Consider the following 25,773-nt stretch of genomic DNA (forward strand, 5'->3'; position numbering starts at 1 on the left):
CTACACGAAGTTTTCTTTGGGACAACTGCTTCTCTGTTCTCTGCCCACCCCAAAAGTACGTTACTAGTCCTGACCAAGCGTAGAAAACCTCATTCTGCTGACCACTATTAGTGGTATAAAAGATAAAGCCCTAGTTTCCTCAATATGCATACAAAAATACCTTCCCTTATGATATTTCTCCTTGCCCATTGAATGTTAATTAAAATATATGTATATGTTCTTGCTTTAACATGAAAAATGATGAGAGGTGTAAGATGATTTTACATGGACTGAACACACCTGAATGGGTCAAACACTCTTGTACTTCACATGTATTATTAACTCATTTAATTCTATTAATCATCCTCCAAGTCTTGAATATTATAAATTCCAATTTAACAATGAAGAAATTGATAAACAAAGACATTAAATCACTTTCCACTAGTCACACATAATTCTTGGAACTGGGATAGCCAGAATATAAAAAAGACATTTTTGTTTCAGGTTTTTGTCAGAGAGAGACAGTGAAAGGGAAGGTGACTCAGGGGAGATGGCTAGGCCACAGTCCCTTTTTTTCCATTGTCCTCCTGAGATTTTGGGGACACACACACACACACTCACAGTGTGATTTTGAAACCTCTAGGTCTAGGACTCAAACCTTAGCCATATGGAAATCCAGAGCCTTAACTACTACACTCCTGATGGATGGGCCAGCAGATTGCATGGTGGTTAAGGTGCTGGACTCCCACGTGGCTGACCATGGTTCAAGTCCCAGACCTGGCAGCTTTATGGCTCTCCCTCTCCATGCACTTTCTGGTGAGTGCATGTATCCTATAGCAAATTTTAAAACTAACAATGATAAATAAATTAAAATAAATAATTTTCTAAAAATAAAAAAGAATTGTTGGTAGAGGAGATGTGACACTTGTAATCATCTTAAAGAAGAATATTGACAGTTTAGAATATCTTCCATAAGATTAAACTTGCAAACGCAATTGTGTGAGATAGTCCTTCAGGATAATGTGGCCTCTGAGTATTTCCTGAAGTGCATTCACATTGAAATTTAAATTAAATAGGGACCAGCAGATGGTTTAATGGTCACATTACTGGACTCCCACATAATTGACTTCGGTTCAAGTCCTGAACCCAGCAGCTTAAAACTCACACCACCAGTATGTGCGTGCATGTCCAAGATCCCAAGAGGAGAACAGAGAAGGGATTGCGGCATGGCCATCCCCCATGGGGGGTGATTTCTTGCTTTCTGACTCTGTGTCTCTGTCTCTCTGGTGAGTGCATACACCCTATAGCAAAAATCCCTCTTTAAAAAAGATTTAAAATTAATAGGTAGTACTGGGGAACTTCAATTTTATATCATTGAAAGTTTATACTTCTTTAGTGATGTTTCCTCATGTACTTACCTAATTTTATTTGGCAGTTGAAATGTCCTAGCATTCATTTTCTAGTTGAAAATTCTAAAATCTCTAAGATTTTAGAAATTCTAAAATTCCTATGATTTCTAGTTTTTAACAAATTGTATTCTGACCTTTTGCTATACTTTGGGTTAAATTTTTTTTCCTACCCTATCTGCCATGATAAAATTATAATTACGCTTGGATTGCATTATTATAATACCCAAGTACTATTGAAAGACTGACCTGTACATTTAGAAGAACATCTTTTTACTTTGTTATTACTTTTTAACTTTGGCATGCCATTAATGTTATCGATCAGGGAATAACTACCAAAATATTACATTTCTTTTGTATTAGCTTAACATGGTTAGATTTTTTCCAGAGCAGATATATGTGCTCTTTTAAGTCTATTCATTTATTGAGATAGACAGGTAGGTATTCCCAACAGTGTCTTCGTACCACCTTCTACTCCTGCTCCTTACCAGCCTGAATCACAGGCCCGATATGCTCAGAGAAGTCCCTGGAGGCAAACTAGAACCTTTTCCATGTGGATCCAGTTACATCATTGTATTACTACCTGGTCCTGTACTTTTTCTTTGAAAAAAAACAATAGGAATAAGAATTAATGTATTCCTTTATATAGTATATAATTTTTAAAAATTGAGTTATAAATTATATTACTGTATAATTCATTCATTTTGAATGCTCAACTCATGATTTTCTACTAAATTCACAAGGTTGTTCAGTATCACTACAATCTAACTTTAGAATGTTTTCCTCAGGCCAAAGAAACATTATACTTGTTAAATATTTTTTGATTAACTTCCATGTTTCTTTCTCCTGCAACTCCAGCTAACAAGTAATCTGTCTCTATATAGATTTGCCTATTCTAGATCTTTCTTATAAATGGATTCGTACAGTATATGGTCTTTTCTTGCTAATTTCTTTTACTTAATACAATGTTGTCAAGGTTCATGAATGTTATACACTACCTTCTTTTTATTTATTTATTTTTTAGTTTATTTCTCTCATGAGAGAAAGGCAGATGAGACAGAGAAAGATTAAGAGAAAGAAAGAGGGCAAGATAAGTACCTTTAACAGTATTAATTCCCAGTTTTTCTAGCCAACCAGGATCATGGGCATGTGTATGTACCTGACATGTACAGGTTGACCTGGGAATTGAGCCCTGATCTCCATATGGTTTCCAGCATTGTTGTTAATGCTATGCCATCATGGCTGAGCCTCACTGAATAATATTTCATTGTATAGCTATTTCAAATATTATTTACCCATTAATCACTCTTTGACTATCAGGAATACTGCTTATTAATGCTTCTGTACAAATTTTTGGGTGGAAATATGTTTTCATTTCTCTTGAGTATGTACTTAAGAGTAGAATTGAATGGTAATATTGGTGACCCTATATGTAACATGTTAAGAACTACATACTACTTACCAAAGCAACTGCGACATTTCAGGTTCCCAACCAGCAACATATGAGGGTCCCAACTTCACTGTGCTTGCCAACACTTGTTCTCATCTATTTTATGTACACTGTCAGTGTACAGGCACACTGGAAAGTGATGTTTCATTGTGGAGTTGCTACATCAGTAAGTTCTACATCTAGGAAACAATTCAAGTGTCAGTGTTCACGTTTTTGATCAGGAGTTCATTGCCATATGATTGATTCATTGGCCATGCGATTGAGCTCAATCTCCAATACTCTTTTTCTGAGAGTGGAAGTTCAGCCCTCTACCCACTTGGTTGATTTCTTCTGACAATCTCCCTTATCTTGCAGCTATGTAGTGGCCAGACTCTGAGGTCACCTTATTAGCATCATAAAAGCACACCTTTTCACTCAGTGAATTTTTAAATCTCTATGCCAGGAATTAGGGACAAAGGTCAGTTTTTGTTTGTTTGTTTGTTTTGTTTTGTTTTTTTTAATCATACCACAACTATTCTTTCATTCTTTCTACCATTGCTTTGTCTTGACAACCTAGTCAAAAGTCTACCTACTACAGATGGATGGGTGTCTTTCTGTATTCTCAGTCAATGCTATTAGATTCTAAGAGTATCCTTGTGCCAGTACTACTCTGTCTTGATTACTGTTCCTTTGTCATTAATTTTGAAGTTTGTGAGATTGCATTCCCCAATTTTTTTCAATATTATTTAAGCTAGTCTGGATCCCTTGCATTTCCATGGAAATTTCAGGATGTATAGACTGTGTTGAGTCTGTAGATAAACTGAGGAGTACTTCATTTTAAGAATTTTTTTTTAGAGAGATTTTTTGCTACAGGCCACATGTGCTCACTGGAGAGAGAGACAGATAGAGACGGAAAGTTAGAAATCATCCCCTGAGGGAATGGCCATGCGAATCCCTTATACCCCATTTTCTACTCAGGATCTTGGACACTCACACACATGCACCCAGTGTGAGTTTCAAGCTATTGGGTCCATAACTTGGACCACAGTCAACTACGTGGAAGTCCGGTGATGTAACCATTATGCCATCTGCTGGTCCCCATTTCAAGAATATTTCTTTTCTTTCCTTTTTTGGAGACGTTTTTGCTATAGGGCACGTGCTCTCGCAAGAAAGACAGAGAGAAACAGAAAGTGAGAAATCACACCCCAGGGGGGATGTCCATGCTGTAATCCCTTTCTCCTCCATTCTCCTCTCAGGATCTTGGGCACGCATGCACATGCTCCCGGCGTGAGTTTAAGCCACTGGGTCCAGGACTTGAACCAAGGTCGACTACATGGGAGTCCATCGATATAGCCATTATGTCAACTGCTGGTCCCTCAAGAATTTTTCTGATCCATGAGTGTGGGATGTTTTTCATCTTTTTATATATCTTTAATGTTTTTCAACTATATTTGTAGTTCAAAATGTGCAATTAAGTCTTCTATTTCTATCATTAAACTTATACCCAAGTAGTTTATCTTTTCCATGCTATTATAAATGGAATTTTTTAAAAGTTAATTTTCAGAATGTTCATTACTAGCACATAAAATTAATTTTTGTATATTTATAAAACTCAAGAATCTCTGCAATCTTACTGAACTTGTTCATTAGTTCTTTTCACAGTTTATCCACATTTCTTCCATGAACAAGAGAGAGAGAGCTGAAGCACTCCCAAAGGGTCCTGTCACTGTAGCCCACAGCCTGATTCACCAGCCCTGGATCAGGGGCATGTGCACAGTATGTTGAAGTTGCTCTCTGGACTCAAACCTGAAACCTTCCCACCTGGGTTATTCTCACAGTTTTGCTATACCATCCTTTTTTCTCCTTATTCATTAGTTTTTATTTTAAAAAAAAATTCTTTAAGATTTTCTAAATAAAAATAGGGCCAGTCAGCTGTGGTATGGTTAAGGAAGCTGGATCCCACACAGGTGACTACACGGTTGGTGTCCTGGACTAGCAGCTTGAAAAACATGCCAAGTGCATGTGGGTATTCCAAATCCTGAAGGATCAGAGAAAAAGGTGAAGGAAGGATTGCAGTGTGATGGACTCCCATGGGGAGTGTTTTCTCTCTCTCCAGCAGGCATACATGCCCTCTGGCAAACTAAACAAACAAACAAACAGAGTTTTCTCCAAATAGTGTTTTGCTTCTTTCTGCCAATCTGGATGCCTTTTATTTCTTTTTATTTCCCGATGAACCTGGCTGCAGCCTCCAGTGCAGTCTTTAATATAAGTGGTTTGGGGAGGCCAGATAGTGACAGAGCCGTGAAATGTGTTGCCCTTCAGCATCACAGCTATGCTGATCCACGTGGGAAGGTTCTGAGTTTGTGTCCAGAGACCTCCTTGAGTATGCTGGGTAGGTGTGTGCCCACCATCCAACTTTGCTGGGACTGGGGGTGGATTGCATCATCATGATCCTGTTAGAGTTGTGCTCTCTCTTATTCTCTCTCACAAGAAATAAACAGATAAGCAAACAGACAAAAAAGGTGTGAACCAATGTCATTTTGTTCCCAATCAGGGGGAAAGTAGTCAGTCAGTCTTTCATAATTAAATATTATAGCTGGAGTTTTCATACATGATTTTTAGTAGGTTGAGGAAGTCCCTTTCTCTGGCTAGTTTGTTGAGTGTTTTATAATGAAAAGGTATTGGATTTTGTCACATTCTTTTCAGCATCTGTTGCAATGACCGTATGATTTTTTTTTCTTTATTAATGTAGTATTACATTATTTGATATTTAAATGTTAAACCAGCTTTACATTCTTAGGGTAAATCCCACTTTGTTATGGTTTATCGTTCTTGTTACTGTATTTATATATTAAAAAAAATTAAATACTCCAGAAATTACCCTAAATTATTAAAAAAAATAGAGAGGTAAGACATACAAGGGACACAGAAATGGAGAACTGTCTGTGGATGATGACATGTATGATAATATCTTTAACTGCACTAGTGTACAATGTATTGATGCTGGGAAAATTCATTTTACAAGCTGTGGTGATGTACAGTGATTGAATGTATAAAATAATTTTTTAAAAAAATAACTTTTAAAAAAAGAGCCTTTTGAAATTGAAAAATATTTTAGATGAAGTAATAACAATTTGTTTAAGTCAACTAGTCCTAGATTATCTCCTAAGTCTTCAGATCCAGTATGCTAGACCAATAGCCCAGAAGAGACACTCTGTTCCTAAAAATATCATTTTGAAGTCTTATTTTTAAAATCCTGAACACATAATCTGGTTGATAATCCAGGACCCTCATAGGACAAAAAGTGTTTATAATTACTATTTATCCAATTTTAATGTCTGTTGCATGATCCTAAATACCATTAATAAACTCTTAAACACTCTGATGCCATATGAGTAGAATTCAGTCATTGTGGGGACTCCAGTTTGAAAAGTAGAGAGCAGCTAATGAATTTCACCTATTCTGTTGGGTTGTGGGGAGAGTCACGATGCCTTTTTGTATAGAAAAACATAGAAAAATACGTCATGACTTTCCAGATGACCTACTACATTCACAAATAAATGTTAAAATGATGATAAAATAGTTACATATGTATTAGAAGAGTTTTTGAAAGTTTGTATTCATGACAAACTTATAAGACCATTTTACATATTGGGAAAATAAGCCTTTGGGCTTATTTTTTGTCATGACTTGAATCTGGTTCTGATGAAGTGACTGAGTATACACAGGGTGCTTCTATTTCTGTTTTGATCTTTTTGCTGTTGTTTTTAAGCTAGAAATGCTCAAGTTCGTAAGCTATTTGTTCTTATACAGCTTGGTATCCTAGCACAACATAATATTATGCTTTGCTAATTGCTAGTAAATATGTATTTAATAAGTTTTAGTGCAAATTGTAATATTTTCCATAAGTTATTGTAGCTATGAGTAATGTAGTGTTATGCGTATAGTTTATGTTGAGCATCATAGACTGTAAAAATGGTTGTAATTGCCTGTCTCAATAAAGCTAGGCCCAAGATTGTCATAGACATCTATGCATACGTATGAGAGGGTATACATACGCACACATGCTTACGTGACTGAATTACGTAAAGACTTACACAAGTGACTTAATTGATATAGCTCCAAAATAATTGGTTCACATTTTTACATTTCAGTGTTGCTATATCTTAAAATACCTCTAATAAAAGTTTGCCTTTTCGTTGTTTATTGATGATTTACCCACCAGCCATTAACTTACAGGGTCCTATAAGTTCGACATTGTTGTATAGCAGTGAATCTGGTCTAGAAAAAAATTATATTTTTTTAGGAAAAATAATCCTTCTTTCATATTTTTATAGTAGAAATGTTGTGTACCTCTTTTTATGATGTTTAATTTTTAACCTGAGTATTTTGAAATTACTTTGATTTCTCATTTAACACTCTTATTTTTATTCTTTTTACTTTTTCTTTTTTTAGCATCGCAAGAAATAAATAGTATCGAGGACATCAGGAGTGGGAGAAATTGAGCTGGGAGACGCGGCAGGTCAGGACATTTGCATAATCATTTGCTGATTTTTTTAGGGGGGACCATCAAGTCTATAGTTTTTAAATCATTTGCCACTTGCCTATTTTTGTGTGTGTGTACTGACTTGCAATGTTCTCAATTTTGCAAATCATGGCTAACATCCTTATGTAAGAAGTCTAGCATTTGAGGGTCCTTTAAGATGAAAAAATAATTTTAAGAAACTTCTGATAATACAAGAAAATCCCTTACCTCATACAATACATCGGTACCCTGATTTCTCTTAATCCTTACATTATTTAAACTGTTTTGAAATGAAGACTTTTCAATGACCGTCCCAGAATCAAATATCTAAAACATATTAAATGCTAATGTTTATGTCATTGTAGTGGAAGAGTGCTTGGGTCATGAAATCAAGTTTCTTCCTGGTCATGTGCAGTGCTCTGTGCTCAGATCCAGCTCTAATCACTCTCAGTATTCTTCGGAGTTTTTCTGTCTGCTAACACTGATTTGAATTACTGCATGTTAGCTACCATGTATAAATGAGGTTTAATTAAAGTAGACAATTTTCATATAAACAGAAAGATCCCAAATATCACATGGTCTTCCAGAAGCATTTGGCAGTCATTGTGGACAGTTTGGTGTTTGCCACACTCCTCAGGAAGCTGGGGCCACCTTCTCTTAATATTGCCGTGAGTGTGGCTGATGGCTTTGTGTTCATATCCTGCTTCTGCGATGCCTCTCTACTGTCTGAAGCAGGGACCACAACTCCTGCTACTATTACTTAGATATTTACAGGAGACTTGTCAACCCCTCCTTTTCTGTTGTCCACACAATGTGGCCTCTCCCCTGGAGTTTATCTTAGCTGCTCTATATCCAGATCTCCAGTGAGCAGCAACCTATGCATTTTCCAGTTTTTATTGTACGGATTGAGGAATGTTTTTGTTTTTCCATCCAATGAGATCTCTTCGAGTAAAGTGACTTGTTCAAAAGGGAGCTAAGCTTACATTTCTACCAGGGACACTTCAAGGATTTTGCTATTATATTTTATAGCATTGATATTAAGGATTAGACAATTTTTTTTTGAGAGGTTTTTGCTATAGGGCATGTGCCCTCACCAGAAAGACAGAGACAGAGAGACAGAAAGCGAGAAATCACCCCCCCCTCCAGGGGGATAGCCGTGCTGTCATCCCTTATTCTCCATTCTCCTCTTGGGCACACACACACAGGTACCCAGCATGAGTTTAAGCCACCAGTCAGGGACTTGAACCACGGTTGATTACATGGGAGTCCAGCGACATAGCCATTATGCCACCTGCTGGTCCGGAGATTAGACAAAATTTTATTGGCATGTCTGTTAAGGGACCAATACCCTCCAGCTTAAAGGAAAGATAATTTCAACTATATCTTGATGCAGTGCGCATACTCTCGTCTCTGCTGTTAGCTAAATTAGGTAAAATTCCTGCAAAAGGCTGTATTTAAAATGATATGCCCACGTAATTGAGTTTGTAAGTTGTCTGCAGTGATTCTTGCAGTGTTTATGGCCCTTTTTGGGTGATACTTTCATAGAAAGTTTTCTGATAATAAATATCTCCAAATATCTAGTTTGTATGAGTATCACTGAACTAAACATTAAGACAAATAAATTGAAGCTAAACGTAGTAGTGAGTGTTTTTGTTATCCGAATATTATATGGATATTGACCTTAAATTTAATACAGTTGTTTAATTTTGCATGTCTGGAAGCAATATCCAGAAGAAAGAGATAAAGATCTCATAGATCACTATAGTCATAATAGGTAGAAAAAAACCTTAGTCCAACTCACGTATTTTATGAACCTACATTACCATCCAGTAGCTCATGAAACCTTAGTAACAGAGCAAAATCTGTGTTTCTTGGCAAGATGTACACCAACTACCATATACCACCTTACAGGTTGTGGGATACAAACCATTTGCACACAACATCAGCACACCACCATATTTGATGTCTTCATCAACTTATAATTTTCTAAAGAATGCTGTTGATACCATTACTTCACTTAGGATTACACTGACATTTGAAGAAATCAAGAACTTTTATTATTGCTTGCCTGTGTAGGGTTGTTTCTCTGGGAAAGTTTCCTGTTTAACTGAATGAAATAGAAAGATGATTATGTATTCATTAATTCAAGTATTCTTTTCTATGAGGAAAGTTCCTACCTTCCTAGAACTTTCCTTCTAGTGGAAGCAAACACAAAGGAGAGATTTTAATGTGTATGTTAATTGCAATCGATACTAAGAAGAAAAACAGAGCCAGGCAAATAGAGAACTGTGGGGGACTGTTTCAGATACATTGCTGAGAGAGGGGCTCTCTGATAAAGACAGAAGGGAGCAGAGGTCTGAATGCAGTGAGAGGGAACTATTCAGATATGTGGGGAGAAGAGATGCCTCCAGTGGGAAGAGCAGGTTTTAGGACTCTGCTTGGTGCATTGAAGAAACAGCAGAAAGGAAAGTGGCAGAAAAAAAGTAAGGAGCAGAGAAGGAAGAGATGAGACTGGGGACAGTGATGTGGTGTCCGTCATCGAGAGTCTGTAGGCCATAGGAAAAACTTGGCTGCTATACTGAGTGAAGCGGGAATCATCAAAGGGATTTTAGCAGGTGATGGACATAATGTGACTCACATGTTTTAAGCTCGCTATGATTTATAGGTTGCAAAATTCATTTTAAAAACTCTTTAGAGGGAACCAGCAGTTAGCGTAATGGCTATGTCACTGGACTCCCACAGTGGACCGCAGTTCGCATCCCGGACCCAGTGGCTTAAAACTCACGCCGGGTGCGTGTGCGTGTGTGCCCAAGATCCCGAGAGGAGAATGGAAGAGAAGGGATTGCGGTGTGACCATCCCCCCTGGGGGGTGATTTCTTGCTTTCTGTCTCTATGTCTCTCTCTCTGTCTGTCTGGCGAGTGCACGCGCCCTATAGCGAAAATCTTTCCAAGAAAAAAAAAAAAAACTTTAGAGACAGAATCCAAATTATGAATAAAAATAGACTTATTAATGATCAGGCGAATGTTGCGTCATCAGCATATTGACTGATGATTGTGTTCAAGAGGCAGTGGTAGATAGTGCAACTATTCTGTTCGTTTCCACTTTCTTAATTTGCTGAATTCTTTTGCATTTGAATCATGTCCCTTGGCGTTTTTATGATAGGGGCCTATAATATACAGTATTTAAAAATTGTACATGTCTGATTAGTTGTTTTGCACAACTGCATTTCCTGTTTGTATGCCACTCATAATTTCAACCAAAACTATATGGCTTGTGTAAGTTCACAAACATATCTTGAATTTTATCTTCTGTGTGCAAGGAAAGGTGTTTGAAAATTATGTTACAGTTTTATTATAATTATCTCAAGATCCATGACACTATTTATGGTGGTTAAGTGTGCTGGACTCCCACATGGTCAACCACAGTTCAAGTCCCAGTCCTGGCAGCTTGCTTTCTTACCTCCCCCCACTCTGTCCCTCTCTGGTCAAATTATAAATAAATAAATAAATAAATAAATAAATAAATAAATCTTAAAAAAAAAAGTATTAGGAAGGTGCAGTTGCCTTCTACTAACAACCTTGTGGCAATAATATTCAATCGTTTAAATAACCATTTACCAAAAAATTTTTGAAATTTATAGATAAATGCATTAGAAACTATTTAAAAACTCTAAATAGGTTACATCCACTTAGATTTCCATTGTTTGGCTATCAGAACATTCATGTAACTATGCATACATATATCTATACGTATACACTCACATACCTATTCATGAATATTTATGTCATTTTCTTAAAAATTCTTTTTTTAAAATTTGCTAGAGGGACTGTGTACTCTCCACAGAGAAAGAGGGGTAAAGGGGAAAAACATCCCTCCCAATGGACTGTGGTCACATTACTTCTATTTCTCTATCCCGTCAGACTTCTGGGTACCCATGCACACAGAGGCCCTAGTTTTCAAGCTGCCAGGGGTAGGTCTTGAACTATGTAGTCAGCCAGGTGGAATCTGACTTGTTTAACCCCTAGAGCAGTATTCTTGCCCTTGAAATTTTGTTTTATTCTAAAGTTGTTTCTATTTAGTCTAAAGAATTAATTTTAGAGGGACCAGCAGTTAGCATAATGGCTATGTCTCTGGACTCCCATGTAGTCAACCGTGGTTCGCGTCCCAGACCCGGTGGCTTAAAACTCACGCCGGGCGCATGTGCGTGCGTGCCCAAGATCCCAAGAGGAGAATGGAGGAGAAGGGATTGCAGGCGTGGCCATCCCCCCTGGGGGGTGATTTCTCGCTTTCTGTCTCTCTGTCTTTCTGGCAAGCACACGCACCCTATAGCAAAAACCTCTCCAAAAAAAATAAATAAATAAGAATTATTTTTAGAATTAAAATGTAAAATAAGGAAATTGTTCTCTGATATTATTTTTTGGAGAGCGTATGCCTACCTCACCTTCACATAACATCTAAAATTGCTCTTAAATCTGAAGATATTGATGTACTTTAATGCCAGACAGTGGAGGAGTTTCTTCATTCCCCACAAGGGTCAGTTCTTCTGCCTATCCTTAATCCTTCATTTGCTCAGACCCTTCTAGAAATTTTGACCTCCTCTGCATTATCTTCAGCTTCTCCCTCTACTCTAGAAGCTTCACTATTTAAAGCTTCCTATCTTAAAATAGACAAAAGCTTTCCTTTGCTTTTACTTTCTTCTCCAGCCAACAATTCTTTCATATATACATTTCCCTAACATCTTATCTTGATATAATTTTCTTTTTCAACAATTCTTTCATATATACATTTCCCTAACATCTTATCTTGATACAATTTTCTTTTTTTCCTTTCTCTCTTAACAATCCTCTTCCACTGCCTAATCTTACTAAGGTCATCACTAACTTCCATCACACTAAATCCAAAGAGTATTTTTTCAATCATTATCTTATTTGGTCCTTGAGTTCATTCAGCTGCATGAGTAACTCTCTACCCCATCCCATCTTGGGGGGGAAAGACTCTTTTCATTTTGCTTTTTACTGGAAATAGGTCTGTCTTGTTCTCCACCATATCCCTAATATACTCCTCAAAGTGCCCAGGTCAGAGCATGTACAAAATCAATTTGGTTCTAACAGCCATAACCCAATGATTATGATGTGAAATTCAATTCATAGTGGTGACAAAAGAGCTGTAAGCTGTGATTCTGTGAGGGTTGATCGAAAAGACAGTGAACATTTCATAGGCAAGGCAGCATTTGGGCTGGGCCTTAAAGGATACATATGATTGTGCCCAACAGAGATAATGGTCAGTGGGAAGATTGCCAAATATATGTTTAAGACTCTGGTGTTTTAAGTACCTCTTTGGGCTTGAGTAACTTTGGATGAGGCACCACATATACAAAAAGAAAATAATAACTGCAAAGGTAAGTTTGGCGCAGATCATAGAGGGCTTTGAATCCTACGCTAAGTGGTTTGCTTTAATTCAATAAGATTTGAGGAACCTTTGAAAACTTTTGTTTGCTTTTGCAAAGTGAAGCAGCGATTAGGGCTGTGCCTTGGATTCATTAATCAATATGATGTTAAAATGAGCTTGATTAAAAGGGGGGAGCTTAGGAGAAGGAAGGTAGGAAACTCCTGCAATCGTCAAGCAAAAGACTAAAAATGTCTGGATAAGGTGTCAGCACCCGGGAACAGATGAAAGCAGGAATCTGATGAATGACTTATATCATCTTTTTTAACAGTAGTTAAACATGCTGATGTTATAAAGAACCGCCAAACACTATCTATTATCATGTAACTACTGAAGAGTTGTTGGACAGAAGTGATAGGAGAGGGGAACCCTATTGCTGAATGCTATATTAACTTTGCCTGGGGTGTCCCCAGAATCTCCACAGGACTTGGTAACCTCACAGAGTGATAAGGAGTGAATTTCAACCTCAAGTAATTAAAATAAAGGCTGCACAATAAAAAGATACATGAAATCAGAAAGAGTAGTCATATGTATCTACTGATTTTTTTTCACTTTTTTGGTGGGGGTAGTGTGAATTATTTTGAGATTCTTTATTGTTAATGTTATGAAGAAATATTCCATGCCCGAGGTTCTGGGACCTGGCATGGGATTTGAGGATGAAATTGTGTGAATTTAAATGTGATGGTAAAATTGGCCTCCCTAGTGGAGGAAGCACAGTCCAGACTGAAGGAATACCCTGGAAGAACAGGGATCTGTGTGCCATGTGGGATTTTGAAGAAGATTTTGTGAAATAGTAGAAATAAAAGAAAGCATGATTTGAATCATACTTCCGTTGTTTTATCAATGGTATAGTTCCAAAGTAGGCTTCAGTTAATTTACTCACTTCTTTATTTTAAATTTCTGCATAGGACCCACCCAAGTGACCTGCAAATAGTAAGCACTAAATACGATCATTTCTAGATTATGGAGTTGATCAAACTATTAAAAATTGTGCATTCATTCATATATTCTTACCGAATATTAACCTATGACAGGCACTCTTAAATCATATTGCCTTGGGGCCAGCTGGTGGCAAGGTGTTTAAAGTGCTGGATTCCACATGGCGAACCATGGTTTGAGTTCCTGACTTGGCAGCTTGAATATCATGTCAGGTTCATGTGCCTGTGAGCATTTCCCAAGAGGGAAATGGAAGAGAAGGGCTTGTGCCCATCCCCCTTGGGAGGGAAGTTCTCACTTTCCCCTTCTCTCTCTTTCTCTATTATTATTAAAAATAACAATAATAAATTAAATTAAATAATTCATTCTTTAAAAAGTATAGATTGCTTGACTTTTCCTCCATCTCATTTCTTGAGTGAAATTATCATTGGTTCACTTGGCATGTTGTTCAGATCATTCTAAGAAAAAGACTGATTTAGAGCTTATCCATCTATGGCTTCACTCCATCCCCAACCCAGACCAAGTCTCCCCTTCCTCGCGTTGGTTGGGGTAATTCTGAAGGGAGGTGAGGGAGCATGTTGTCTTCACCTGTACAATAACAGAGAAGACCCATTATGTTGATTTTCTTTATAAGCTTATAGTAAAATATTTAGCTCATGAATGACTTAAATCATCCTTTTTTTAAGTCTAGTTAAACACGCTGATATTATAGAGATCTGTCAGACATAACTTATCACATGACTACTGAGAAGTTTTTAGACAGAAGTGCCAGTTAGAAGAGGGGAGGCCTACCCCCGATGCTGCATGAGTGCTTGCCTGGGGTATCCCCAGGAACAGGAGCTGACACAGGTGTTCAACACAGTCGCTTACTGCTTCCCATCAAGAAAGATGGGGGGTCCTTAGCACTGCTGGTTTGTGGCACTCTGCGTATTTGGCAGGCAGTCAGCCCTGGCTGTGGATTTCCCTGGGGAAAATAAAAGCCACAGGGAAGTCATCAGCGTGACCTTCTGCTGGTAGTTGGCACTCAGTGGCACCACAGGAAAGCTTTCAGTTGTCATTTTCTGAACAGGGCGCTATCAGGTGCTGATGGAGGCTCCCTGTCCAAGGTAGAAGGTGGAGAAGGAAAAAAAAAAATATTGAGCAGAAGCTTACCAAATCATTCCCAGTCATGAAGCTTAATACCAACTGATCTGCTGATAAAAGGGATTTGGGGACAGTGGGGGAAGGGGGTTTCTTTGGTTCTGTAAGCACAATTATAAGCTTTCCTATTTAAGTCTGACCCATCATATTGAAATGCTGTCACTAGTATCATTAGCAAGTAAAGTGTTGATAACATAGTCAAATGCACAGCAGAGTTCTGGCTCTTAAGTGTCTGGACTAACTCCCAATATTAGGAATAGGAGTCAAACTGCCATCACTTTTCCTGTGCTAACAGACGCCCTGCCATTAGCAGTCTGAAGGCAATTTTAATAAAATACATAGCCCTGCTGAGTTGGTCTCAAAAGATAAATAAGCAATGCAGAAAAGAAGCTTTTGTTTAAAAGTAATTATTTAAACTATGCATTACAGGTAATTTTCTTTTACCAGTAAGGCAAATGCTATCAGAATTTCAATAATGATTTGGTAGCACTTATCTAAATAATGTGATATTGTCATTTCTAAGAGTTAAAGCAGTGCTTTATTTTCTCTTATATACCAAATGAGGGCAAATTAGCTCCAGGTATCATGTGCATGTGTCTCACAGTTGATTTTGTGTTATGGGGTGCATAGTGTTGTATTCTCAGACAGATTTATGGACACCAAACAAGCTGGTGATAGAGTTCTGGGACCTGCAGACTTGACTTCCAAACACAGATTAGAAGAGGAGGGCAAAGAACATCTTATTTTTCCTTTGCTCTCAGAAAGGAAATCCCGTTTTATTCTTTTAAAAACTCTTTTAATAGGATGCTTGTACATATACCAGACTCACACGGGTACAATAAATGTGTGTGTGTGTGTGTATAACAGGAGCCAAAGCTTTGTTTGCCAAAAGCTAAAAAGCTCAGATAGCTTTTTAAGAGTCTATTTGGAAATCATTGCAACATCGACCGTTTTTTCTTTCTTAGTACTGACACAGTAGCACAAAATCCTTAAAGAAATATAGAGGAGACAAAGGTGCAAACGCTTTGCAGTCAGACAGACCTCAGTTCAAATCCCAACTGTTTTTTTTTTTTTTTTTTCCTTTGCTAAAGGACATGCGAGCTTGCCAGAAAGATACAGAGAGAAAGATAGGAGAAAGCACACCCCATGGGGAATGGTCACACCAGAATCCTTTTTCCATCTTTCTGACACTAAGAAAATATCTCTCATTATCCACAATTTTAGGTACATTTTGGGTGCACACACATACATGCTTGGTGTGTTTTTCAAGCTGCCGGTCCAGGACTTGGAGAGTGTTGTAGACCAGAGGGGGTCCAGCCTCCTTAGCCGTCAGGCCATGGAACTAGCCGCCAGCTCTCGCTCTCTCTTTTTTAAAATTTATTTAATTATTTCTTCTTATTATTTTTATGATCTAACACTTTAGGCAAGTTATTTTTCTTCTACAGGCTTTTGCTTCCTCATCAATTACATGGAAATAATAATAAAACCAACCACATATAACGGTTATGAAGATGACAGGAGACAATATATGTAAAGTATTAGGGGTGGTGTCTGGCACAGGGTAAGCACTTAGGAAATGTTCCTTTTTATTTGAATGAGCTATTAGCCAAAGTTCATCAGGAAAAGTTACATGGTGAACATTGTGCTATGAGTTGGGATAAATATGTTGATTAATATATGGTCTTCACTTCAAAATTAAAGTCTAATTAGTACAAGACAGATCTTTCAGCAGATAACGCATGTTCTGTGTGCCACTGACAGTATGGGTATGGATCTGGGGGGCACAAAGGAGGCAGGGCTTAATCATGGCCATGAGAAAACTTCCCGTAAGATCTTTCTGGTTCGTTAAAGCTTTCAAAGAGAAGACTCTAAGCTGTATATTTTCATCCCGAGCTGTTATGATCAAAGCCAACTATTTTTTTCCAAGAGTAATTTTCCTCAGCTTTTTGTTCTTTTTATTCTTATGTCTTAACACTTATGTAAATTTTTTCCTTGATTGTTAGCTGCATGGCTAGATGATATCTATAGGCAGGGAAAGGGGGTAAACATTAATTAACTACTCAGATCCTGCTCAGCATCTCTGCTAAAATGACTTGTGGGAGAGTTAAAAACACAGAATTTATTGTCATATATTGCTGATGGGAATACAAACTGGTATAAGCCTTTTGAGGAGAAATTCTGGTGATGTCTAACAAATCGGTGTTTACGCTTAACCTTTTTAGTGAACAATCCCACTTTGAGGAAATTATCCTGAAGGTACACCTTCAACAATATGGCAATCACATGCCTGAGGTTATTCATTGCAGCATTGTTTATAATTGTAAAATATTAACCCCTATGTAATTTTTCTTTGAAGAGGTTTTTGCTATAGGGTGCATGCACTCCAGAAAGACAGAGAGAGAGACAGAGAGATAGAAAGTGAGAAATCACTCCCCAGAGGGGATGGCCATGCCACAATCCCTTCTCCTCCATTCTCCTCTCAGGATCTTGGGCATGCATGCACATGCGCCCGGCATGAGTTTAAGCCACCAGGTCCGGGATTTGAACCGTGGTCGGCTACGTGGGAGTTCAGCAACATAGCCATTACACTAACTGCTTGTCCCACTACTACATAAATGTTCACACGCAGGTGTATAGTTGGATCTATTCTAGCATCTCCACACAGTAGATCCCATGCAGCTATAAAAACAATGGATCTAGATAGAAAGTGACTGTGGGCTAACAGGGGTTTTGAAAAAGTTTGTAGAAAAGTGAAATTAAACTGTAAGTTTATCTTGGTGCAAGAAGTTTTTAAATACATGCATAGTTTTTTTTTTCATAATATGCATTTCCATGAACTTGGTGAATTCCTCGCATACACTGCTAAATGAAGGAAAAATAAAGATCAAAAGACACAAAGTGAAGAACATCATCTAGAATGAAAGGAAAATAAGAAAACATACATGTGTCTGTTAATTGAGACAAAACTAGGAAAGATCAACCAGACACTCATGAAATTGATCACTTACATGGGTTGTCCAGGGAATGGGGATTGAGGGATTGAGAATAAGGTAGAAGTGATGGGGCATGGCATTTATTTGAAATGGACTTTCTGTTGTTGTTGTTGTTGTGTCCTTTGGAACTGTGTTAATGTTTTACCTAGTCAGAAAAAAATAACTAATTAAATAAACTAGCATGTTCAGGGAGCCCCACATGAAATACAGAAATAAGCTTACTGTATTTTTAGGAATTACAAATGATCAGGGTGGGGAAAAAAGAGTTAATCTAAGAAACTTTGCCAAATAGTATTTGGACTTCAGACTCAATATTTGAAACAACAACAATCACAACAAAAGAACTATTGTACTGTACTCAGAATATTTATCTTTTATAAGATATGGTTTAATGATTTTTCACAGGGGTGAGATTTAGATTATGAAACTGCTTCAAACAAACCTCGGGTTGTGGATAAGGAGTGCCATTTCCTACTGTCAAACAAAAGAGGAAGGCTAGGATAAACCCTATGGTGTTGGACTGGAATGTAAGAGAACAATAAGAGAAATAGACATCACAGATGTGCAGATATATGAATAAATATTTCTAGCCCTGTCTGCTGAGATGACCATGAAGCAATAACACCTCAGTAGTGATGAACACAACTAATACCTAGGTCTTGTTTTCTAAATACCACACTTCAGTAAAGGAAACCAAGCATCTTGTAGAAGCAGTGATTCCAGGATTGGAGCCAGACATGTATACGATAAAAGTCTGAGACATCTGATGGCACCACAAAGTAAGGAAGGGCTAAAAATGATGGGAACTTGTTGAAAGAACACAGGAGCCAACTGGAAGTAGGTCCCAATTGCCAAATCTGGTACATTTGAGCAAGAAAATAATGCTAGTCATGGATTATATGCAATATAGTTCAGTGTGTTGTAAAAAGTATTGAATAAATAAGTAAATGGGAGGAGACAAGAAGGTGTTTTGTTTTGTTTTGTTTTTGAAGGATTTTGCCTTAGGGTGTATACACTCACCAAAGAGAGAGAAAGAGTCAGTGAGAGAAATCATCCCCCAGGAGAGATGGCCATGACACAACCCTTTCTCCTCCATTCTCCTGGGATCTTGGACATGGACATACAAGTACTCAGCATGCTTTACAAATCACCAGGTCTGGGACTTGAACTGCTGTTGGCCATGTGGGAGTCCAGTGATGTAATCGCTGTGCCATCTGTTGGCCCAAATGCACTTTCTTAATAGTAGAATACCAATTAGTAAATGTAGAACAAATGATGGAAATAGGAAAATCATTATTTGCTAACTTGCACCGTAATAATTGTTTCAGTCAAGTATCATCAAATGGATGCTAAATTAGTGAGGAAAAATATGATAATAAGTAAGATATTTACATAGTGTCAAAGGACCGCCTCTGAAAATGCTTATTATTAAAAGACAGTAGTAACTTTACAGTGAAATAACCTGACAGATACCATCAAAAACAAATGATCACAATTAACGCCATCGATCAAGAAACACATCAACCTCCAAAGCCCTGCACATAATTCACAGAGAAAGAAACAAAAAGTAATTTTTCATGTTAGTGCCCAAAATACATAACATTAATTTAAGCATGAAGTAATATGAAATAAGCCAAAGGGAACATACTATAAAATAATCTGTTAGTACTCTTAAAAAAGCAAAGGTGATTTCCACATGTGAAAAACAAAGAAAAACTCAGGAACTGTCCCAGAGATAAAGAGACTAAGAAAATGTGACAAAACCAAGAGAAGAACATTAATGGGACAATTGTTGAAATTAGGATAAGGACTATAGATAAGCTAGTAGAATTATAGGGATATTGATATCTTGGTTCGGATCATTGGATTATGGTTCTATCAGATGCTAGCATGTGGGGAGGCTGAGTGAAGGATATATAGAAAGAAATGCTTTGTACTAATTTTGCAATTCTTATGTATGCTTTAAATAAGACGTATGTTTGTATTATCTAGCTCTCTTTATTATCATAAAGAGGAGGTGAGTGTGTGTGTATATATATATATATATATATATATATTTTTTTTTTCACCAGAGAATAGGAAGAAAGGAAACTTGTAATGCAGGGATAAGTATGTAACATTGTGAGTTGGGTTTATTCTGTTAACTGGTTCCGTCACACCCTGTGCAAGCCTTGAGGGCACTTACTATATTTTTACATTTTGCTGGTCTACTTGCCAATGAAATAGGAATAATGATCAAACAATATGGTTTCTAATTATTCACACCAATGGAGGAAAGCAGAGATGTTGAGTATGGAGCCCTGAAACAATAATTTTAAGAAGCATTCAAGTGATCAAGATTTAATACCAGTGAAGGGCCACGTGTATTCTGGTAGACATAAAACTTCAGATTATAAAAATATATCCATGGAGAGAAGCAGAGCTCATACATTAAGTTCCATGAATGTGTGTAGAGATCTGTAATCAAACAAAAACTAAAAAGGAAGAAGGGGACACATTACCCAATGTATCCAGTCATTTAGTCTCAGAGGGCCCAGATTAAGTTAGAAGCAAGATCTGAGGGGTCAGCAGGTGGCGTGGTGGGTAAGGCACTTGACTCCCATGTGGCTGAAGACAGCCTGAGTCCCAATCCCGGAGGCCTGAAAATCACGCTGGGAACGTGTGTATGTGTGCCCAGTATCCCAGGAGGAGAGTGGAGGAGAAGGGATTTCAGCTTGGCCATCTTCCCTAGGGAGTGATTCCTTACTTTCCCTCTCACTGTCTCTCTGGTGTACTTACCCCATGGCAAAAACCTAAAAACTAATGAATGAATGAAATAAGGTCTGATGACACCAGCAGGTGGGGTGGAGGCTAAGGCACCTGGGTCCCACATGGCCAATTGCAAAGGTTGAGTCCTGGACCTGGTGTCTTGAAAAATCATGCCAGGCCTGTGTGCACACATGCCTGAGATCCCACAAGAAGAATGGAGAAGAGATTGTGTTGTGGCCATCCCTTGAGGAGTGATATCTCATTTACCCTCACCCCCACCTCTAAGCTCACATGCCCTGTAGCAAAAACTTAAAAGAAAGTCTGATGGCACTCACCTCCCAAAGCCTAATGATTCCAGTGATATGAGAGTATACCCATTAGTACTTTGCAACAACATTAAAGGACTAGGGTACCAGCTCACTAGCAAGTTAGGGTTTCAAAATTCATTGTGCCACCTGGTTGTTTTCATATGTATCAAGGTAAAACATTTAATGTTCAACAACATCACAAGATGTAAGGATAGCTGTAGTTTATAGATGCGGAAACTCAGAGTTTCCCAAATCATACAGATAATACGTTGTAAAGAAAGGATTTGAACTGTAGATCAATGTTTCACTTGAGTTCATGAATCTTCTTCTAGCATCAGGTTAAAAATTTCCAAAAATTACATTAAATTTTTGTGTATAAGAGTATGTAGGTATATCCCCCCTGCCACCCCAGCTGGGAAAGACTATAAATCAACCGATTTCATCAATTTTTCAAAAGAATCTATAACTTAAAATACGATAAAATAAAACTTTTCTTCCCCTACTAGTGTACAGAGTGGAAATATTTTCCCCAGACTTGGGACTCTTTAACTGATAATAGTGCACATACTCAGGAAGAGTGTATCAGCTGCATTTCACAGAGAGATTGAAGATATTGCCCAGAATCACAGAGTTAGTGCCAGAAATCGAACCAGAACTCCAGCTGCAAACATTCAGGGAAGTGGTTATCCTCTTGACCGTGTTATGAGTTGTCGGCTGTGCCGATAGTTCTGAGATATGATATTCACTAACCAGGGACACTGGAGGTCCATTTCTCAGCTCTGGTACCACTGGATGTGAATCCAGAGGAGTCTTAAGCAGCAACCTAGTTCCTGTACTCTACTGATATGTTAGCATCTGGGTGATTTGAATACAATTCTGGGGATGACTTAAGAATTCTGGAGTAAAGTTAGATCCACTAGTGGAGTTATCTTACTTACATAGAAAGAAAATTGCTAAAAACAGCAGCCTTGGAGTGAATGTTCAGAATGTTTTCTCATCCAGCACCCGAAACAGCTCCCAGAGTTTTAGCTTCCTGAATTACACTGGGGTGTTAGAGAAGCACTGGACAAGATCCGTCAGGCCAGAGGTAATACACTCTTTTTTTTGACTCTGAATAATGCCAGAGTCTTTACATGGCCTTCATGTTCCAAACAGATTTTAGTATCCACAAAGACACCCTCAAATGTTCTCTACTTAGTATGTGTACTGCCACAGCAGAGTAGATAAAATACCAAGAAATTATCTATTTTTTTTTTAATCATTAGGATCAGTGTCTCTTGTCCTATACTGGGGGGGGAGGGGGGGGGGGTTGTCAAAAAATCATGGGAAATGTGTATTATGAGAAAAAATATACACATGAATTCTTAAACTGTTTTCGCACCAAAATAAACTTGTACTTCAATTCCATTTTTCCATGAAGTTTCTAAAGTCTCTTATGTGTTGAGTTGAGGGAGGTTGTATGTGTGTGTATATGTGTGTGACTTCCAAACCCAGGGTTTATGAAAGGTATGATAAGATGTGTTATTAAAATCTACACAATTTAAAATTTAGTCTCATCACCAATGCTTGAGAGAGCAATATATTGGGTTGTCAGGAAAGTCATGACACATTTTTGCATAGAAAAACATAGGAAAATACGTCATGACTTCCCCAATGACCCAATAGAATCTGAGCACTGGATAATGCTTATCTAAGGGTCTGATTTTATAGAGAAGGAACTGAAGCTCAGAGAGGTTAAATTTTGTATATTTTACACAGTTAATAAGTGACAGAGCCAGAAAAAGTACCCAGATTTCCTGATTCCTAGCCCAGTTTTCTTTCCACTATGGCATGGTGCCTTATGACACATATGAGATTAGAGCAAAATTATATTTGTTGAAATTCATGAGGCATGTTCTAGGTCTTTCGATGATGTCTTGTGGAAGGAGTGGGGTCATTCTCTCCTTGAAAAAAAAAATATATATATTTACAGTCTAATATTAATCAATGAATAATCTCCTTTCTCTACCTCCAATTGATAAAGCTTCACTGGTTTTTCTCAACAATCTGCCTGTAGTTTGGGAAATTTTCCGCCTTCTTCAGAATAAATGCATGCAGGCCTTTAAGTTACCAGCACTTGAATTGCTAACCCACCAAGTGACTAATCTAAGCCATCACCTCTCTCGTTAGGTGCGCTGGATTACAAATGCCTTGTGATAGGACTACAGTGGTAGTGGGGATTTGCAACTGGCAGGCAGGAATTGAATTGCCATCATTTGGCTTTAGCAGGAGTTAGAGTCTTGTCTCCAACATAAGCATGAGCCAAGGTACTGTCTCCTTTTTTCTAATTTTAGTTGGAACCATTGGCACTGATCTTACCTAGACAGACTAGTGTTATTTCTACCCAGCACAATCTGCTGGGATGGGCTCGAGTCCAAGCCATTCAGTTGAACTTCTCCCCCTGATTTACCAAACAGAGATATGATTGGATGTGGAGGGCAGGAGCTTTCACCCTTTTTGTTAGATGTCATCCGTTCAGACATAGAGACTCTCAGTTTAATTGGTTCAATGTATGACTCAGGAAGAACTGGCTGCTATGACTGAAAATCGCAGCGTGCTTTAATTGTGGGTCAGGAAGTAATTACTCTGACATTTTGGTACTGGGACACAGATATTGAGATGGTTAACTGCTCAAGGGTGCGAGAAAAAGTGAGAAGTGATGTCTACTTGTCAGGCCTCGCCTATCTTATCCTGGAGCAAACAAGCTGAACAGTTGTCCTGACATGGTCTCTAATCATGGCCATCCATCCCCCATGGAATCTCTATGACCTCAGGGGCAGTGGCCTTGCCGTGTCTCCTGTTTTCACCTCCTCACCATAACCCTCAGTGAGGCTTCCTCGGGCTGTCTGCGCACTCCCTCAACTAACGAACTGGACTTGGGATGAAGAGGGGGCCTTGCAGCCTCTGGGCCCTCAATCCTCTTTGCAACCAGGCCTCTGCTCTTTTTCTTCCTGCCTCATTTTGTCGTGGGCTGTCTGCAAGGCTGCAGCCTCACAGAGCACCAGAGAGGACACAGACGACAAGTTTTCTTTTTTGCTCAGAGCCTAAGCATAAAAGGGTTTCTAGCATTTCTCATCCCACCCAACCTCTCTACTCTAGATTTGCCCTGTGGGAGTTAGAGTGCAGGGCCCTCATTTCACTATTTAAAGGCATTTCTTCCTGATGATTCTCCCAAAAACCAAAAGTGCCAAAAACACTCAAAATCTTTTGCAATTACACACAGTGATTTTCCATACATAAAATCACAGGAGTCTTTTCTTCTGGCTCTTTTGTGACCCAAATGAGAAAGACTATATATAGAATGAGGAGAGCAAATGTACCAGGGTATTATTTTACATATCTTTATGCAGAGGTCTCAAAGGGACCTAGAAAAGACAGACTCCACCCTCCTAGGGTTTCCAATGAGTTCACGTGGAATTTACTAGTTTTTGTTATTCTGCAAAACGATGGATTCAAGCACACACACACACACACACACACACACACACACCTCACCAACAGAGAGATCCATGTACATGACTAGAGAATATGTCTAAATTTTATGAAAAAGAGGGCTTGGAAGTATGTATCACATTCTGGTATCTGAATGAAAAATAGCAAAGCACTATCCAAGTGGAAAAGAATGCTATAAAATTAAGCCATTACTTCTTTTTACCCTCCTCTCCACCCCACCTCCTTTTTATTGACATTTTTTTTTCTGTCACCTTTTGGGATATTGGTTGTAGTAAAAGATCTGTCTTCCCTAAATGCCACATCCTGTTACTAACTTCTGCCTAGTTTTGAACCATGGATGAAATGCTACTTTACATTGTGAGGAATCCAATACAAATTAATAATAATAAGTAATAACTATTGAACATGTAAGCCTTATATTATGTGTGTTAGATGGTGTTAATTATCAGAGGCCTTTGAGATGGGTGTCCTTATTACCCTCACTACATAAACGAGTGTTGATACAAAGAGAGAGAAGTAGTCCATGATGATAAATAGACATGCCAGGATTTTATCTGACGTCAAAATTACGAGTCCCTATAACTTAGGAGTTGTATTTTGCTTCAAGTAACAGAAACCTGAATGACAGTGGTTTAGAGGAGATAGGGATTTGTCTTTCTTCCATAGTTCCAGAGATTCAGGAGCAGTTGAAGCTGGCTGTTCCACCTTGCTGTCAAGGACCCAGACTGCTAACCATCTCCTCCTCCACACATAGGGGGCAGCCTCGTTCTGATGTCTCAGGGGGCTAGTAGGGCTCTGTCAGACCAGCTTTAGTTGTCTTCTGAAAAGGGAGGAGAAGCACAGAGAGCAGACAACAGCAGGGCCACAGCATTCAGGGCTGACCCATTTCAAAGGATTTTCACAGAATTTTGCCCCCGCCCTTCCACTTCCATCTCATTGCTATAAGCAAGTTTCTATTCATCAAGGACCTGGTAGGGAAGGAGTATGGGGCAGCCAGGTGACAGTTTCTGCCATAGCTCTTTACCCCTACAAAATTGCCTTTTCCACTATGAGCATAAGAATAGGTTGTGTGTATGTGTGTGTGGGGGGCGGGGGGGACTAGCAGTTAGCGTAATGGCTATGTCACTGAACTCCCATGTAGCCGACTGCGATTTGAGTCACGGACTTGGTGGCTTAAACTCACGCTGGACACGTGCGCGTGTGTGCCCAAGATCCTGAGAGGAGAATGAAAGAGAGGGGATTGCAGTGTAGCCATCCCCCCTGGGGGGTGATTTCTCGCTTTCTGTCTCTCTGTCTCTCTCTGTCTTTCCGACAAGCGCGTGTGCCCTATAGCAAAAACCTCTCCAAAAAAAAAAAAAAAAGAATAGGTTA

The 25,773-nt window shown here is 38.4% G+C and overlaps 1 protein-coding gene across 3 annotated transcripts in view; it reads left to right on the forward strand.

The window, feature by feature from the left end:
* SOX5 (SRY-box transcription factor 5) overlaps nucleotides 1–25,773 on the forward strand; it is a 1,018,333-nt gene that overhangs the window by 185,059 nt on the left and 807,501 nt on the right. For all 3 annotated transcript variants that reach the window (XM_027771080.1, XM_027771084.1, XM_027771082.1), the window contains one exon: nucleotides 7,270–7,336. The gene's annotated coding sequence lies outside the window, so the exon portion shown is untranslated. The remainder of the gene's footprint in view (nucleotides 1–7,269; nucleotides 7,337–25,773) is intronic.

This window comes from Tupaia chinensis, unplaced genomic scaffold, assembly GCF_000334495.1.
Source record: "Tupaia chinensis unplaced genomic scaffold, TupChi_1.0 Scaffold000028_1, whole genome shotgun sequence".
Lineage (NCBI taxonomy): Eukaryota > Metazoa > Chordata > Mammalia > Scandentia > Tupaiidae > Tupaia > Tupaia belangeri.